The sequence below is a fragment of the Dipteris shenzhenensis genome, chromosome 5, assembly GCF_047967505.1.
Source record: "Dipteris shenzhenensis isolate YYH24624 ecotype China chromosome 5, Dip_SZ_1.0, whole genome shotgun sequence".
NCBI lineage: Eukaryota > Viridiplantae > Streptophyta > Polypodiopsida > Gleicheniales > Dipteridaceae > Dipteris > Dipteris shenzhenensis.
In genome coordinates, this window is record NC_141600.1 from 22,764,965 (window position 1) to 22,782,002 (window position 17,038).

Consider the following 17,038-nt stretch of genomic DNA (forward strand, 5'->3'; position numbering starts at 1 on the left):
TTTTAAGATTTCATGTAAATATAAGATCTTGTCTCAAGATTTCGTACCATAATGGTATCCAATATTAACCACGAACTTAAATAGCTTTGACTTACCGATAATCCATCAACACATGCAACACCAATGGTGGGTACTGGTTCGGGCTCTTCCCCATACATCCGCAAGTGGCGCATGATAATACGACATTGATGTCATACTTCTCGCTTGCAATAAGTGCAATGACAATATAACCTCTTCGTAAGCCACTTTGTGCTCCCAGGCATTGGCGCATCATCGGACGAGCTTCCACTTGTCCCTTCCATCTACACTTATACAATCACAACATAAGTTGCAAGGAAATATATTAATAGTTATAAAATAGCATCTATGAGCTTTTTTTTCAACTTTAAACATAAAGTGTCCTAAAGCATCACTATATAGCGACATTTTGACCTGTTCAGTCGCTATATAGCGACGATTTGTTCTATTCCATCGCTATATAGTGACACTTTTAATTAAAAGCATTGCTATATAGAGCGTCGCTATATAGCGATGCTGTGGGTTAAAACCCGAACCTTGCAACGCGTGGCGCTTTCTTTAGCAATCTCTAATCTCTATTGTAAGCAAAGCAATCTCTCCTCCCACCTATTTTCGATGACGTCCCACTTTATTCTCCACTCCTCACCACTACTCACCCCTCTCCTAACACTTGTGCTCCCTCTCCACCCTTCTCCCTCTTTGGTTTCTTGAAAGGAAGTTTTTCAAGAAGGTGAGTCTCTTTGAACAATGTAGGTTCATTTTTTGTGAGATTTCGTTTTGTGAGTGTTGAAGCATGTTTCTTCTTGTATTGCTAAAGCTGTGTACTAGTTTTCATGCTTGATTTCAAAGGATTGAAGACAAAAAACGAGATTTCAAGAAAGAAAGAAGACTCACCTCTTCTAGTCTTTTTGTATTTCTCTTCCTTCTCTTTCTCTTTGTCTCCTCAATCCAATCTCTTTGAGAAGTTGCTTCTGTAATCTCCTCCTTCCTCTAACTGCTTATTTGAAAAATGGCATGTTTCCTCTCTTTTGTAGGGCTAGTCCACAAAACACCGAGCAGGACGTACTATTCCAGGTAAGTACTTCCTCTTTTTTCCATTTGTTATTTTTGTTATTTGCATTGGCCTGCAGCTAGTACCTTAAGCGCTAGCTGTAGTGATGGGTGTAGAAACCCTCTCTTCCCCTCTCTTCCATCTTCTTTCCCTCTTCTCTCCTCTTCCATCTCTTCTTTTTCCCCTCTTTCTATCTATTTTTCCCTCTTCTTTTTCCCCCTCTTTCAATCTCTTTTTCCCTCCTTCTCTTCTCTTCTTTTTTTAATCTTTCAATCTCTTTTCCCCTCTCTTTCCCCTCGCTTATGTCTCCTTCTCTTATGCTCATGCATAAGCATAAGCATAAGCATGAGCATATGTCTCCTCTTCCAATCTCTTTTCCTTTCCCTCTTCTTCCTCTTTTCCTCCCTCTCTTTCCCTCTTTCCCCTCTTTCATGCTCATGCTCTTATGCTCATGCATAAGCATAAGAGCATGAGCATGAAAGAGGGGAAAGAGGGGGGAAAAGAGGAAGAAGAGGGAAAAGCATATGCATAAGAGGAGACATATGCATGAGCATAAGCATAAGAGAAGGAGACATATGCTCATGCTCATAAGCTTATGCTTATGCATGAGCATATGCCTCTTTTTCTCTCTTTCCTTTCCCTCCTCTTTTCCTCTTCTTCCTCTTTTCCTCTTCTTCCTCTTCTTTCCCTCTTCTTTTCCTCTTTCCTTTCCCTCTTCTTCTCTCTTTTCCCTCTTTCATGCTCATGCTCTTATGCTCATGCATAAGCATAAGCATAAGCATGAGCATATGTCTCTTTCTCTTATGCTCATGCATAAGCATAAGCATGAGCATATGTCTTCTTCTCTTATGCTTATGCTCATGCATAAGCATAAGCATAAGAGAAGGAGACATATGCTCATGCTTATGCTTATGCTTATGCATGAGCATATGTCTCTTTTTCTCTCTTTCCTTTCCCTCCTCTTTTCCTCTTCCTCCTCATTTCCTCTTCTTCCTCTTCTTCTCTCTTCTTCTCTCTTCTTTCCCTCTTCTTCTCTCTTCTTTCCCTCTTCTTTCCCTCTTCTTCTCTCTTCTTTCCCTCTTTCCTTTCCCTCTTCTTCTCTCTTTCCCCTCTTCCTCCTCATTTCCTCTTCTTCCTCTTTTCCTCTTCTTTCTCGTTTCCCTCTTCTTCCTCTTCTTTCCCTCTTCTTTCCCTCTTCTTCTCTCTTCTTTCCCTCTTTCCTTTCCCTCTTCTTCTCTCTTTCCCCTCTTCCAATCTCTTTTCCTTTCCCTCTTCTTCCTCTTTTCCTCTTCTTTCTCGTTTCCCTCTTCTTCCTCTTCTTTCCCTCTTCTTTCCCTCTTCTTCTCTCTTCTTTCCCTCTTTCCTTTCCCTCTTCTTCTCTCTTTCCCCTCTTCCAATCTCTTTTCCTTTCCCTCTTCTTCCTCTTTTCCTCTTCTTCCTCTTTTCCCTCTTCTTCCTCTTCTTTCCCTCTTCTTTCCCTCTTGTTCCTCTTCTTTCCCTCTTTCCTTTCCCTCTTCTTCTCTCTTTCCCCTCTTCCAATCTCTTTTCCTTTCCCTCTTCTTCCTCTTTCCCTCTTTTTCCTTTTTCCCGTCTTGCAATATCTTTTCCTTTCCCTCTTCTTCCTTTTTCCCGTCTTGCAATATCTTTTCCTTTCCCTCTTCTTCCTCTTTTCCTCTTCTTCCTCTTTCCTTTCCCTCTTCTTCTCTCATTCGGATGGTTGGCATTCGAGGAAACTGTGGTAAGTCTACTTCTTCTCATCTTATGTATTGTTCTATTTGTTTTACTACATATTACATGCACTTTATCTAACTCTAACTCTCGTAAATTGGATCCATAGCAAGCTGCGATGGGTCATCTTCCTACAGATGCAGAGACGCGACACGTGTTTCGCATAGGAACAAAGCCGTGGTTTATTGAGCAAGAGGCAATAGGAGCGATGGTCGATTGGGATGAGGTGGCTGCTCACACGGTGTAAGTCTACTCCTACTTGTAATCTCACTTTTGAAATCGTTTTATTCTTTAAGTTCCAATCTAATTTTCAATTTATATGGTTCACTCTTAGAGTCAAAGCTCGAGTGTCCCATCATCGAAGGCGAGCGATCACCAGGGCCAGGGATCAGATGCATGTGACGAGGATTAGGGAGAAGGCACAGCTCATGAGGACCAAGGATCAGGCCAACAAGACGAGGACGAGGACGAGGATGACGAGGATGATTCCAATGAGTAGTAGTAGTAGTAGTAGCAGTTTGCATATACTTCGCCATGTATGTCATTTTGTATATCCGCTCATTTGAGCGATTTTGTATCACCCTTTTTAAAGGGTAATTTTGTAACAAACAATGTTGTATATGTTCGACATGTATATGCTTTTGTTGCTCGATCATTTCATTTGAGCAATTTTATATCACCCTTTTTGCAAGGGAAATTTCATCATAAAACCTTTTTTTTGTAATTATTTTAAAAAAAACATTAGTGGAAAACAGGGCTTGCTATGGCCCTGTTTAGCCCCACTAATGCTTTTTTTTTAGTTTTGTTAATTGTTGCTATATAGTGACGTTTACCAGTGTTGCTATAGATCATCGCTATATAGCGACGATTAGATCGTCGCTATATAGCGACGATTAGAACATCGCTTTATAGCGACATTTATCAATGTTGCTATATAGCGACACTTTATAGCGACCGTTCTTTTTCGATGGTTTTAATGACTTTAATAACGACGTTTACGCCCATAAAAACTTTTTTTTAAATGTAAAAAGCGTCAGTATTTTTGTTGGAAAAGGGCCTATGCCTTGTAGTATGGTAGGGCATTGACAGCAATGGCTATGTCTTTGGTAGCAAGAGAGGAGGATGTTAGTGCTGTTGCGGCTAGATTTATATCTAGGAATCCACTAGGGGATTCAGAGACCCCTATTCTCGATGTACTCGAACTAGCCAAGAAGAAAGATAGCCTGTGAGGCCTTTTGTATATATAAACATATATTTAAATGGATATTTCAATGGATACATGACTACATGTCTTTATTATTTGTTTTAAGTTATCATTGCTCGTCATGAATTCCATTGTATTTTGTTTAAGTCATTGATGATATATTTTCTCCATCATTTTAATTGTGTTAATTTAATAAATTTCTAGCCAATTTAATACCGTTTTCACCAATTTTGGGTATCAAGAGTTCATTTCTGTCAAATCTTGAAGGAATTTCATCGTCGTGCAGAAGGGAAAAGTGTCTGGCATGTCGCCATGACCCTAGAAAGCTGTGGCAGGTTTTGGGCTTTCTGGGGTCGTGGCGACGTGCCGGACACTTTTCCCTTCTGTGGAACGGTGAAATTCCTTCAGGATTTGACAAAATTCAAAACTCAACTTAAAATGATCATTTACTGCAAGCATTGAAATGGAAAATATACAACAATGCGATAGTGTAGAGAATGTCGATATATTTTATTTAAAAAAATCGGCCCTTGGGCTTTAGATACAAGATAGTTCCTTCAAGGGCACAGGGTGGTCTAATCCTAAGAGTGGGTTGCAAGAGAATCTAGGGCTTCAAACTTGGGTCTTGGGGCTGGGGAGTGGGCTCACGGGACTTGGGAGGAGAAGAAGGCCCAGGAGACTGGGGAGTGGGCTCACGAGACTTGGGGGAGGGCTCACGAGAGTCGAGGGAGGCACCATCGGACCCAAATAGGTTCGTGTGCATGGATGCCATGGAGGTGGTGGAGCTAGAGGAGGAAGGGTGGAGGCAGCATCCAGTGGGTCTAGTAGTGTTCTTCACTCTTGCCATTGAATAATGAGAGTTAGGGTTTTTTTTTAACTTTTTATAAGGCCCCATCATGTTTTGACATCCCTTTTATTTACATTTAGGGTTTCATCGTGCCCCCTACCCCCGCACTAACCCCTCCAACCCCCCTACCCTCGTCGCTCTCCCCCACCTTGCCCTCCCCCTACTTGCCCCGCCCACACCCGTCGCCCTCCCCCATACCCCCCATCCCCCCTCCCCCCACCCTTGCTACCACTCCACCCCTCCCCTTGCCCCAGCCCACGCCCCTCTCTTCTCTCCCCCCTCCTTCACCATGTCCCCACTTTCCCCAACTTCATGTGAGTACAAAAATTGTGGTCAAAATAAGCAAGATATTAAAGAGTGAGTACACAAATTGTGGTCAAAATAAGCAATATATTTATTTCATATTTGTATACAATTACACCATAGCTTCTGTTGGTGGTTGGACCCATCTGCTCCCTTCTCTCACTCTAGCTTGCAACCAACGTGCAACTCCTATGGATGCTTTCCAAGCACTATGCCTTCTATTCTTTGATACAATTTGAACTGCTTTGGCAAGTTTTGATGCCTTTGCCTTTTCAGACTTCAAAGTCCTTCCTAGTAAACATCTAAAAAACTAGTCAAACATCTCATGCAATGCATTGCTGCGAGTGACACCACCACCATGCCTTGAGTTCTTGAAGCAGACTGCCTTGGCTCTATAGTGCGACTTCTTCATATGGGCCTTGTGTATTCGAAATTGACAAAGAACTCCAATTTTGTACAAACCATGGTCCGTGTGCATAAAGAATATGCTGCAAACATGATGAGAATCAAATCAACAACAAAAACTGTTTATAAAGCAAGTGCTAAATATTATGATGGTGCCAAGATTACCATGTAATGCATAATGTGTGACTCCCCCCATGCTTTCACCATTAATTGCATAAACTCTTTCATAGCCATTCTGAACCTTTCATAATACATCTCATCGATTTGAACCTAGCGAAGCAATTTTATCAATGCATCTACCTTTGTCCATACTTTAGCTCTCAAAGTTGCTACTTGAGGATGAGAAGCCTTATTGGTCATGCATTCACACAATGCTTTCCAGTATTCCCAAACCAAACTACTTTGAGACAATGTATGTTTGTCTTTGTCGAGATTGTGGTTCGATAGGAATCTCCTTGCCTTCCCTCCACCCATGGACACTTTTGCAGGAAGATTCTGTGTTGCCCATTACATTTTCTTATCCTCCTTAAGTTTGACATGTCCTCCATGGAATCCCATCTCTGACAACAACTTTGCAGCTTCTGCAATGCACCGTGCGGATACTTCTTGCGGAAGTAAATTCCAAGCATAAATAAGATGCAAATATAACTTCTTCCACATCTATCTCAAACAGCGGGACCATTGATGGATTCACATTTAGGAGTTTTTGCTCCTTGTTGTCGTCACCTAGTTTTGTTTTCATATACACCCCTTGGGCCATGACAGGACATTGTTTCTTATGTAAGGTTGTACACGGAATCATATGCATAATCCTTTTCTTCTTACCATTTCGTATGGTGATCATGAAAGATCCCCAATCCTGTTTCACTCGGGTTGCCTTAAACCAAGGCCTACCCAACAACATAGGATAGCACATATCTTCTTTGTCCAACTATAGTATTACACAATTAATGCAGAAAACCATGCCTTGCATGCGTATCAATTGATTCTGGATTATTCCTATTGGCTAAATTCTCCTTTGATCTGCCATGCAAACCTGAAATGGAACAGGGTCTAACCTAGAAAGTCCTAATATCCTAAACATGTATTGTAGTAGAATGTTGGCTCCCAATTCTCCATCTAGCAAAACACCTATTAGATTTTGACCATGGTGCTCAACTTTTATTGCCGACACTATGTAATCCATATCCTCAAGTTTCATCTAGCATATGATTGGTACATCCCTCTCCAAGAGATTTGGTGGTATAAATTCATGTGGTTGAAACTCAGGATGGGGCCACATTAGATGTTCCACTAAGATTTTCTTAACTTCAGGAACCATTCATATAGGTGCTCTACCGAGATCTTTACTTTTGCCTTCTTCAGCACCACATCAACAGTCCTTTGAAAAAGTTCTACATTATGGGAGTCTTATCCTGACTCTAGCCTATAGGGATTACCTCTGTATTCTTCCCTGGCATTGCACTGGCTCCGAGAGAAGTGGATCCAGCTTCTTGTAATTTCGACTTGATCGGTTGTTCTCGCTCTTGCTGTTGACCGCCATCAGCTTGCATTCTCTCAATTTGCTTCAAAGTTGTCATCCGAACCTCTTCCTAGTCTTTCCAGTTTAAATGATTTTCCTTCTTTGGTAGCATTGCATTTGCAGTTTCTCGAACTGTCCCCTTGGATCATGTTACCGTGTACACATTGATATTTTTCGATTTGATATGTGGCAATTCACCCTACTTTGTGCACGTCGAGCAGTCACACTGCTACCACTTGTACACATGAGCTGTGGATTTGGTTTGGGACACAATTGTATATCCCCATTCTTCAACCAGTACTGCATTTGTTTGTGCTGGAGTTTGGTCTTATGGAGGTGATCCTCGTCTTGGTGGCCAATGCGTGATCTCCAATCCTACCTCCATTTTGTGTTTGCACCATAGTGGGCAATCTGGGCCCTTTTTGTTCTCCAAACAATACTTGCAATCTTTGTCAATACTGGAACTTTGTTGACCCTAGGAACTTGCCTCCAATTCCAGTTGCCTCTCTGATTCCAATTATTTCTTTGCTAGATTTGGGCCATGTTCTGTGCTACTTCTAGGTCAATGGCCAATTGGTTAGCATTGGTTGTCGGTGGGCAAGGTACTTGTTGTGCTGGACTCATTCGAGCACTTAGGTTATACCAACAGACTCAGATTGGGTGATTTTTCATACAAACCTTGTACTTCAGCTGAGACACTGGCTTCATTGCTTGTAAACCCTTTAGTTTTTCATCCAAGAGTTTCTCTATCTCACTTGTTTTCTTCTTTGATTTCCTCTTCTCTTTTCTTGATTTCTTTGCCTCTTTCTTGGACTTATTCTTCTTATGTTTTCTCTTCTTTTTGGACTTATTGTCATCATCATCCAAATCACTTTTAGATTCTTCACTTCTAGATTCTGTGCCATTGCCCGTATCACTACTGGATTCATCTTATTGGAATTAGACTCACTATGTGAGTCATTGCCCTTGGATTGACTTTTAAACGAGCTACATTGTTGTTCTACTCTTTTAGCTACATTTATTAAGTCATTGAAGCCATTAGCGCCTCAAATCTCTGATTCGCCTAGTGTGCTGCAATTCTCTTTTCTTAATCCTTTGTAGAAGTACTTTGCCAATGTCTCGACTATGGGTCTTTTTGCCACATCTAGCATGGCAATGAGGTTACAAATTTTTTGTGCATAATCTTCCACAATCAATTTCTTTTGATGGAGCTCCTATCTGCGGATGTCATTTGGTGTTTTCTTCTTATGAAACCTATGCAAGAAAGCTATCTTTAGCTCCTCATAGTTCATGAACTATGCTAGGCCATACAGGCCGAACCAACTCATAGCCCTACCACTCAAGGTACTCGTAAACTGTTGTAGTTTTCCCAAATCTGCAAACATGGTGTCGAAGCCACTCTCTTACCATCATGTCTCAAGCTATGCTACGTGGCTAAGTAGATTGTACTTCTTTTGGTCCTTGAACTCCACAAACTTGCACTTCAAAATTGTTGTGTGTGGACTCATTGGGTTGATTTTTGGTGGAATTTGTGGTGTTGATGGGCACTCGTGGTGTTATTGGTACTTCGGTGCTGCTTGCACTTGTGGCACTATTGGCACTTGCGGTCCTATTGGCATTTGCAACACTTACTGTGCTACTTGCACTACTTGCACTTGCGGCCCTTGCTGCACTATTGGCACTACTAGCTTCACTGCCCCTTTCAATGCTGATTGAATTATTGGATTAATTTGTGTTTTTGAATTCATATAGGCTTCCATATTCCACAGAGCGACCGGGTTCTCTTGACTTATCAGATAACTGGATCTACCAAATTTAGAAATGGTTGTGGATTGAACTGGCTTATCAGATCTTTTTGCTTTTTCGAGTGAACAGGTTCACAACATTTGATGCTCCAAAACTAAACTCCTGAAATGGATTCAGTTCATTACTTTGTCGTGCAAAATCTTTAGGTATTGTATATGCTTGCTTTTGTACTAGCCTCTCCTTTCACTTTTGTTCGTCTCGGTACAGCACTTCCCAGAGCATCATTGGTACTGGCCCCTCCTTGGGTTGTCACTAGATTTAGATACCACGGATTCCTATGGGTACTACTAAACTTTTGATCATCATCAGATTCTTTGGTAGCTTCTTTGGCTATGGGTTCCAATCCCTTTGCTACTGGCATACTATTTTCCTCATTTTCAAGCTCTATGGCTGGATTCTTTTCCCTAGTCCCTCTGAATTGAAGTGGGTCATATTGTAATCGATGGTTTGATTTCCACTAAGCCAGTGCCACAATTATGATTATCAAAACTAGATTGCACTGCAAGCATACTTCAAGCAAAGCCATACCCGTGTCATCCTAAGGCGCCATTGGGATGTTTTTGTCCACCTTAGAGGGTGGTTCAACAATATGTAGATCTACATCTGGTTCTTGCAAACACTGCTATCATGATTGCATACATGAAGCAATGGGTCCCTACTACTGATCGATGAACTCTAACATGCAGACCATCACCAGTTCTTTTCCATTCCACTCGTATTATCAAATTCTCTTTTGAATGCTTCAGTTTTACATAGTGCCAAATCTTCATCAATCTCGTAATCAAAATGATTCCGCTGTTCTTGTTATCCTTCATCTTCCACCTAAAACATTCATCTCTTTGGCAACTTTGGTCTTGGAGTTGGTAGGGTACACGAACAGTAGAATCACTAGTGTTTTGGGGTTCATTTGGAACCTGCAAAAGTATTCCAGACTAATAGAAAAATTAGGTGCAATGCTACACCATATGTGTGATGTAGGAGTAACATTATGGATTGCACATAGAAACATCATTGCACTATAATTTGGAAACTCAACAATATTTGAATTGTAAAGAGCAGATGAACAGATCCAAAAAAGGAATAGTTGTTTGAAAATGTAAAGTGCTTACTGCCAAAGCAAAAATCTCTCACCACAACTCATAATCCCAATACACCGCATCCTAGCTCTCATATGTTCCAAGTATGGGATTGAAGAGGTACACCCGACAGGTGGTGACCCTTTGTATTTGTAAGCACTAATGTTGTGGGGTTAAAGGTCACTGTGCCTTAACCCCAGTTATGTACAATACTCAAACACATATATAAATGAATGAAAAAGAAGATTAGGGTGGTTCTGCACCCACCAAAACTTGTGTGGCTCTCTGTCTCTCTCTCTCTCCTTCTTCCATTCTTGCTTCCGTTGAGAGCACTCTCAACTGGTATCAGAGCCCGGGTGATCTAGCTGAGCGTGCGTGAATGCTTGGAAGCTCAACAGCTCTGTGGGAGGAAGGAGAAGCTCTGTGGGAAGCTTTGTGGGTGACTTTACTTGCATCCGAGTGTGCAGAGACCTTGGAGGAACCTTTGGAAAAGTCACTTTGGCTTTGCGAAGTGGTTTTGAGAGCCTGTTAAGAGCTTTCAAAGAAAAAGTCGTTTTTTGAGCTTTTCCCTGTTCCGTTCGATGACAGAGACTCCATATTGACTTGTAGAGGCAACTATTGCTTGCTTTTGGTGTCCACATTACTTCAGGAGCTTGGAAACACCTTCATTCTTGAATCTGGGATCATTTCATTGGATTTCTGACTCACTGTGTCAGTTCCTGCGTTTTTTGCCTGGGTGTTGGAACTCAAGTTTGGAGCAACCATTTGCAGATCTGTCAGTTCCGGTGGACTCAGGAGGTCCTAAAACTTCTATGTTGCTCATCATTCGCACTCCGGTGGAGTTTACAGATAGCTATGTTTCCAAAAACGTTTTTCAGTCCGTGTGTTGGACCCAGTGATTGAGACCACGGTTTCCAAAACCATCTGTCCCATTGCGTTCCGGACGCCCAAAAACCCCTACCTGTCAGTTCTTGCGCGATTCGGTGGAGGATTTTCAGAGTTATCAATCTCTGTGTATTCGATTTCGTCTCTCTGTTATGCATTTTTTCATACTAAGGTTTTGAAACCTTAGATTTATGCCACATGGCAGTGGATAAGTGTTGACTCCCATTTCTCACTCATCGGTTGGGATTTTGGAGTTCTGGCAGAAGAGAGATATTTGCAGATTTTCTTGTTGAGTCCGATTATGCAATGGCGCCCATGTTTTGAGGCATCTCAGGTTCTATTTTCAGTAGCGCTCATTACCGTGGGACTATGATTTCTTGAGCATACCTTATGCAGATCACTCTGGTTGCAGTTTGAGCAGTGTGCGCTCATTCATGGTGTGCATTGGGTTGCAGTGGATGATTTATAGGCCATTTGGATGCATTGTGGTCCTTGTTGGATGCGTTGATAGGCCCAAATTGCCTTGTGGGATGCTATTTTTTATGGACGCTTTGCACATGGATGCTATTTTAAGCTGAGGGACAGCTTTGACACATTGCAGGTGATGCACTGATAGTGCTATGCTCTCTTGGATGAGACATTATTGATGCATATGCCAGTGGACAGTGTTTATGCTTGAGTCATTTGGCACTTATTGGCATTTTCTTTTGGGCCAGATTTGCTCATATGGATGCATAGTATATGCACATGAGTCAGATGCTTTGAGTTTTGAGTTTTGGTGATATTTCACTCTATTGTGGCATACACATTTGGGTGCACCTAGTATTTGGTGTGACTCTCTCTTGCAGGCACTAGCATTTGGGATTTTGTTTCATTTGCATCATGGCATCCTCTTCCATGCCTGAAAAGGAGTTTTTCAGCATTAAAAAGTTTGATGGGACAAACTTTTCTTTGTGGAAAGAACAAATAAGGGATGTGCTTATTCAAAAGAAGCAGATTAAACCCTTGGCAGGGATTGAAGCTAAGCCTGCAAATATGTCAGAGGATGATTGGAATGAGTTGGATGCATTAGCAAAGTCTACTATTAGACTTCATCTTGCAGAGTCAGTTTATTTCACAGTAGTATAAATGAGTAGACTACGGAAGATTTGTGGAAGAAACTGTGTGCCACTTATGAGAAGGAAACTGCCTCTAATAAAGTTTACCTCATGAAGAGGTTGTTTGAGCTGCAAATGAAGAAAGGGGTCTCCATTGCTTCTCACTTGAATGAATTCAATATTATTTTCAGCCAGCTTCAGGCTCAGAAGATGAATTTTGATGCGGAGACTAAGGCAATATTTCTCTTATGTTCATTGCCATCCTCATGGGATACCTTCCGTACAGCTGTCAGTAACTCTGCACCTGGTGGAGTACTGAAATTTGATGATGTTGTGGGTAGCTTGTTGGCCGAGGAGATTAGACGGAAGTCTATGGATGGCAACAAGCAAGATGCAGCCTTAAATGTGCAAAGGGGCAGATCACAGTTTAGGGGGAAGTCCCAAGAAAGAGGGAAGTCACGTAGCAAATCCAGGGCACGGAACATTGAGTGTTACCACTGTGGCAAGAAGGGCCATATGAAAAAGGATTGCTACAAGCTGAAAAGAGAGCAAAAGGATAAGAAAAAGAATGCAAATTGGGGTGCAAATCAAAAGGAAGAGAGTCCAAGGGAGGACAAAGGAAAAGTGAAGATCGAGGAGATCAATGCAGTCACACATGATAGTGACAATGATGTTCTCTTCATGTCTAGTTTATCTGCAGAGTTGCTTACCACTTCAGATGATGCATATTCCCAGGATTGGATTTTGGATTCTGGTGCTTCATTCCATGTTACTCCCCATAGGGAATGGTTCTCCACTTATGATAGTGGAAAGACAGGTTGTGTGCATCTTGGAAATAACTATGCATGTGACATAGTGGGAGCAGGTGACATAAAGTTTTCTTTTGCAAATGGGTCTGCATTTGTTTTGAAACATGTGAGACATGTGCCTAAGTTGACCAAGAGTCTTATTTCAGTGGGTCAACTAGATGATGCTGGTTTTCACACCACTTTTGGCTTTCAGAGTTGGAAAATTCAAAAGGGCTCTATGCTTTTGGCCAGGGGTGCCAAGTGTGGGACTTTGTATCCCTTACATGTATCAGGGGTATTTGATCATGTTGTTGCATTAACCGAGCAGCCAAGCACTTCTTTGTGGCATTGCAGGTTGGGGCACATGAGCCAGAATGGAATGAAACTCCTATGCCGTTTGGGTTATGTACCGCATTTGAGTTTCTCTGATTTTGAATTTTGTGAGCACTGTCTCTATGGGAAGCAGACTAAATCAGCCCATAAAAGAAGGGGAAAGAAAGAGTTTGAAATGCTTGATTTGGTGCATTCAGACGTATGTGGTCCCATGCCTACACGGTCATTAGGCGGGGCTGAATACTATGTGACATTCATTGATGATGCAACTAGGAAAGTGTGGGCTTATGCTATAGCTCGGAAGAGTGATGTGTTCTAGGTATTTCAGAAATGGTTGGCCTTGGTTGAGAATCAGTCAAGTAGAATGCTTAAATGCCTACGGACTGACAATGGTGGAGAGTATCTCTCTCATGACTTTCAGCATTTCTGTGATACTCGTGGGATTAAGAGGGAGCTTACATCCCCTCGTACTCCAGAGCAAAATCCAGTTGCAGAAAAGATGAACCGTACCATTCAAGAAAGGTTGCAATGCATGCTTTCCAATGCAAGTCTTTCTGGTGGTTTTTGGGCTGAGGCAATGAAGACTGCAGTGCATGTGATCAATAGATCACCTAGCAAGAGTTTGGATGGTGTTATTCCTGAAGAGGCATGGAGTGGAAAGAAGCCCTCTTACTCTCATTTACGTATATTTGGGTGTGAGGCATATGCACATGTGCCAAAAGAGCTTCGAAAGAAGCTAGATCCTAAGTCTAGGAAATGCATCTTTCTAGGTTATGGTGAAAGTGGAGAGATGGGCTATCGTCTCTGGGATCCAGAAGCAAAGAAGATCATACGCAGCCATGATGTGGTCTTCAATGAGAAGTAGATGCATAAGGCACCCATGAGGGATGTGGAAATGAGGAGAATCACTTTCCAGGATGTGAATCCACCTGCATATGTTGATAGACAGCAAGCTGTCCATGCACCAAATGTGCAAGAAATGGTGCCACCAAGTACTCCCACAGGTATACAATCAAGGGTAGATGATGGATCATCTATTGGTGGAAATGATGAGCCAAATGTGGCTGATATGCAAGTGGGATAGCAAGCTGAAATGCCCTTGAGAAGATCATCTAGAGTGTCTAGACCGCCTGATAGGTTTGTTCCAGGGGTAGACTATGTGATGCTTACTGATTGCGGGGAGCCTTCTTGCTACAGAGAGGCTATGATGCGTGAGGATCAACGCAAGTGGGAGTATGCTATGCAATCAGAGATGAGTTCACTTATGAAGAATAAGACTTGGGACTTGGTTTCTTTGCCACATGGAAAGAAAGCATTGCCATGTAAATGGGTCTACAAAATGAAGGTCACAGGTGATGATGTGCCTAGGTACAAGGCCCGTTTGGTTGCTAAAGGGTTCAAGCAAGAGAAGGGTGTGGACTTTGATGAGATATTCTCTCCGGTTGTGAAGATGACCACACTTAGATGCATGCTTGGACTAGTGGCAGTAGAGGATATGGAGCTTATGCAAATGGATGTCAAGACAGCTTTCTTGCATGGGGATTTGCATGAGGACATCTACATGGTGCAGCCGGAAGGCTTTGAAGAAAAGGGCAAAGAGCATTTAGTTTGCAAGCTGAAAAAGAGTCTCTATGGTCTTAAGCAAGCACCTAGAGAATGGTATCAGAAGTTTGATGCTTTCATTCGGTCCCAGGGTTTTAGAAGGAGTGAAATTGATCACTGCCTCTACACTAAAAGGGCTAAGGATAGTAGCTTGATAATCCTGGCACTATATGTGGATGATATGCTATTGGCTAGCAAGAATACTTATGAGCTAGATGCATTAAAGGCCAAGTTGCATGAGGCCTTTGATATGAAGGATTTGGGATTTGCAGGTCATATTCTTGGTATGCGCATCACGCGTGATCGGAGTAGGAAACTCCTTTGGCTTTCACAAAAAGAATATGTTACAAAAGTATTGCAGCGTTTCAATATGGAGGGGGGGAAGGCAGTGAGTACTCCATTGCCTCCATATGTGAAACTGAGTCATACAGATAGTCCCAAATCAGATGAGGAGAAGGCCATGATGGCCAAGGTTCCTTATGCATCAGCAGTTGGGAGTCTTATGTATGCTATGATAGCTACTAGACCAGACATTGCATTTGCAGTGGGAGTTGTTAGCCGGTATATGGCTAATCCAGGAAAGAGGCATTGGGAGGCAGTTAAGTGCATCATGAGGTACATGAAGGGTACCAAGGAGATGTGCATTTGCTTTGGTAAAGGAGACATGCGTGTACTTGGGTACACAGATTCAGACTATGCAGGGCATGTGGATAGTAGGAGATCCACTTCCGGTTATGTGTTCACCTTTGCAGGTGGTGCAGTGTCGTGGATGTCTCGTGCACAGAAGTGCATTGCTTTGTCTACCACAGAGGCTGAGTATGTTGCAGCCACAGAGGGTTGCAAGGAGGCTATATGGCTTGATCGGCTAGTGGGAGATTTGGGGATTCATACAGGTGTACCGACATTGCATAGTGATTCCATGAGTGCTATTCAGCTAGCACGGAATCCGGTCTTTCATGCAAAGACCAAACACATTGAGGTCAGGTACCATTTCATCAGGGAGGTACTTGAGGACAAGCGCATAGAGCTTGTCAAGGTTCATACAGATGATAACCCTGCAGATATGCTGACGAAGAGTCTACCTAGTCAGCGGTTTGAGTATTGTCGTGTATTGATGGGCATTGGATAGTATGCTCACTGGTTGTTCTCCCTTAAAGGCACATTGTCCTTTAAGTGGGAGGTTGTGGGGTTAAAGGTCACTGTGCCTTAACCCCAGTTATGTACAATACTCAAACACATATATAAATGAATGAAAAAGAAGATTAGGGTGGTTCTGCACCCACCAAAACTTGTGTGGCTCTCTGTCTCTCTCTCTCTCCTTCTTCCATTCTTGCTTCCGTTAAGAGCACTCTCATAACTATACATAAATACTTTGAAAATACTATCCGGATATTATCCACCTATCATTCATCACATCAATGTCATCATCTTTAGACCCATGTGGAAGGTAATATTATTTCGTTCCTCTTCATGCGATTCGTCCTCCTCACCACTATCCTCCTTAGGTGTCACACCATCAGTCCCCTCCTCATCCTCTTCTTGGGATTTGCAATGGTGGGGCTGCTTCACGTTTGATAGCATTAGGTGGGGATTTATAGGTCCATTTTGGAACTTTCTCCTCTTATCCCACATCTTCTAATGTTTTTAGCATTTTTTGATTGGCATAGATGTACACTAGCTTCTTAGCTCGGTCCTCTAGCAATCTATTTTGTAATGTACTATGAATGTATTATAATGACTCCAGTTGCTTTTTGAGCTTGGGTTCCAACATGTATGAGAAAGAGCCCTCATTTCAATTGGGCGTAGAAGCTCACATGTGCCACCATTCATCATCCACCATTTCCAAGTAGATGTTGTTTCTACCAATGCTTGAACATTGCTTGATGCAAACAACCCCTCCTTGCATCGATACTTGGCTAACTCATTATGACACTTTGAAAACTCATGGTTATGGGGATAATATTGTCGCACCACCTTATGGAAGGCATGCATGACAATTGGGATCTCTTCAGGCTTCATATTCCACCACTCGGGGTCTAATGGGTACTCAATACTATGTAAGGGATTGTGAGCTTGCTTGCATCAAGGCCTAAACAATTGGCAAAATTCCTTGCATTTTGTAGCATTTAATGGTATTCTTTCATTCTCTTGGCTTGGATGAGTAGGGAGATTCTTCGCAATAAGAGCTTGCTCAATACTCCAAAGGTGCATCCATGCTTTTTTGATTGTTGGAGCCTTTGAGTCCAAATCCCTAAGCACATATTATAATAGGTTTCATAACATTAGAAACATCCTCAAAATGCCTCCATAATGTAGGGATCCCATTGTTTCTATTAGGTTGTGCATCTTCTCCTTTGTTGCCCTATCAGACAA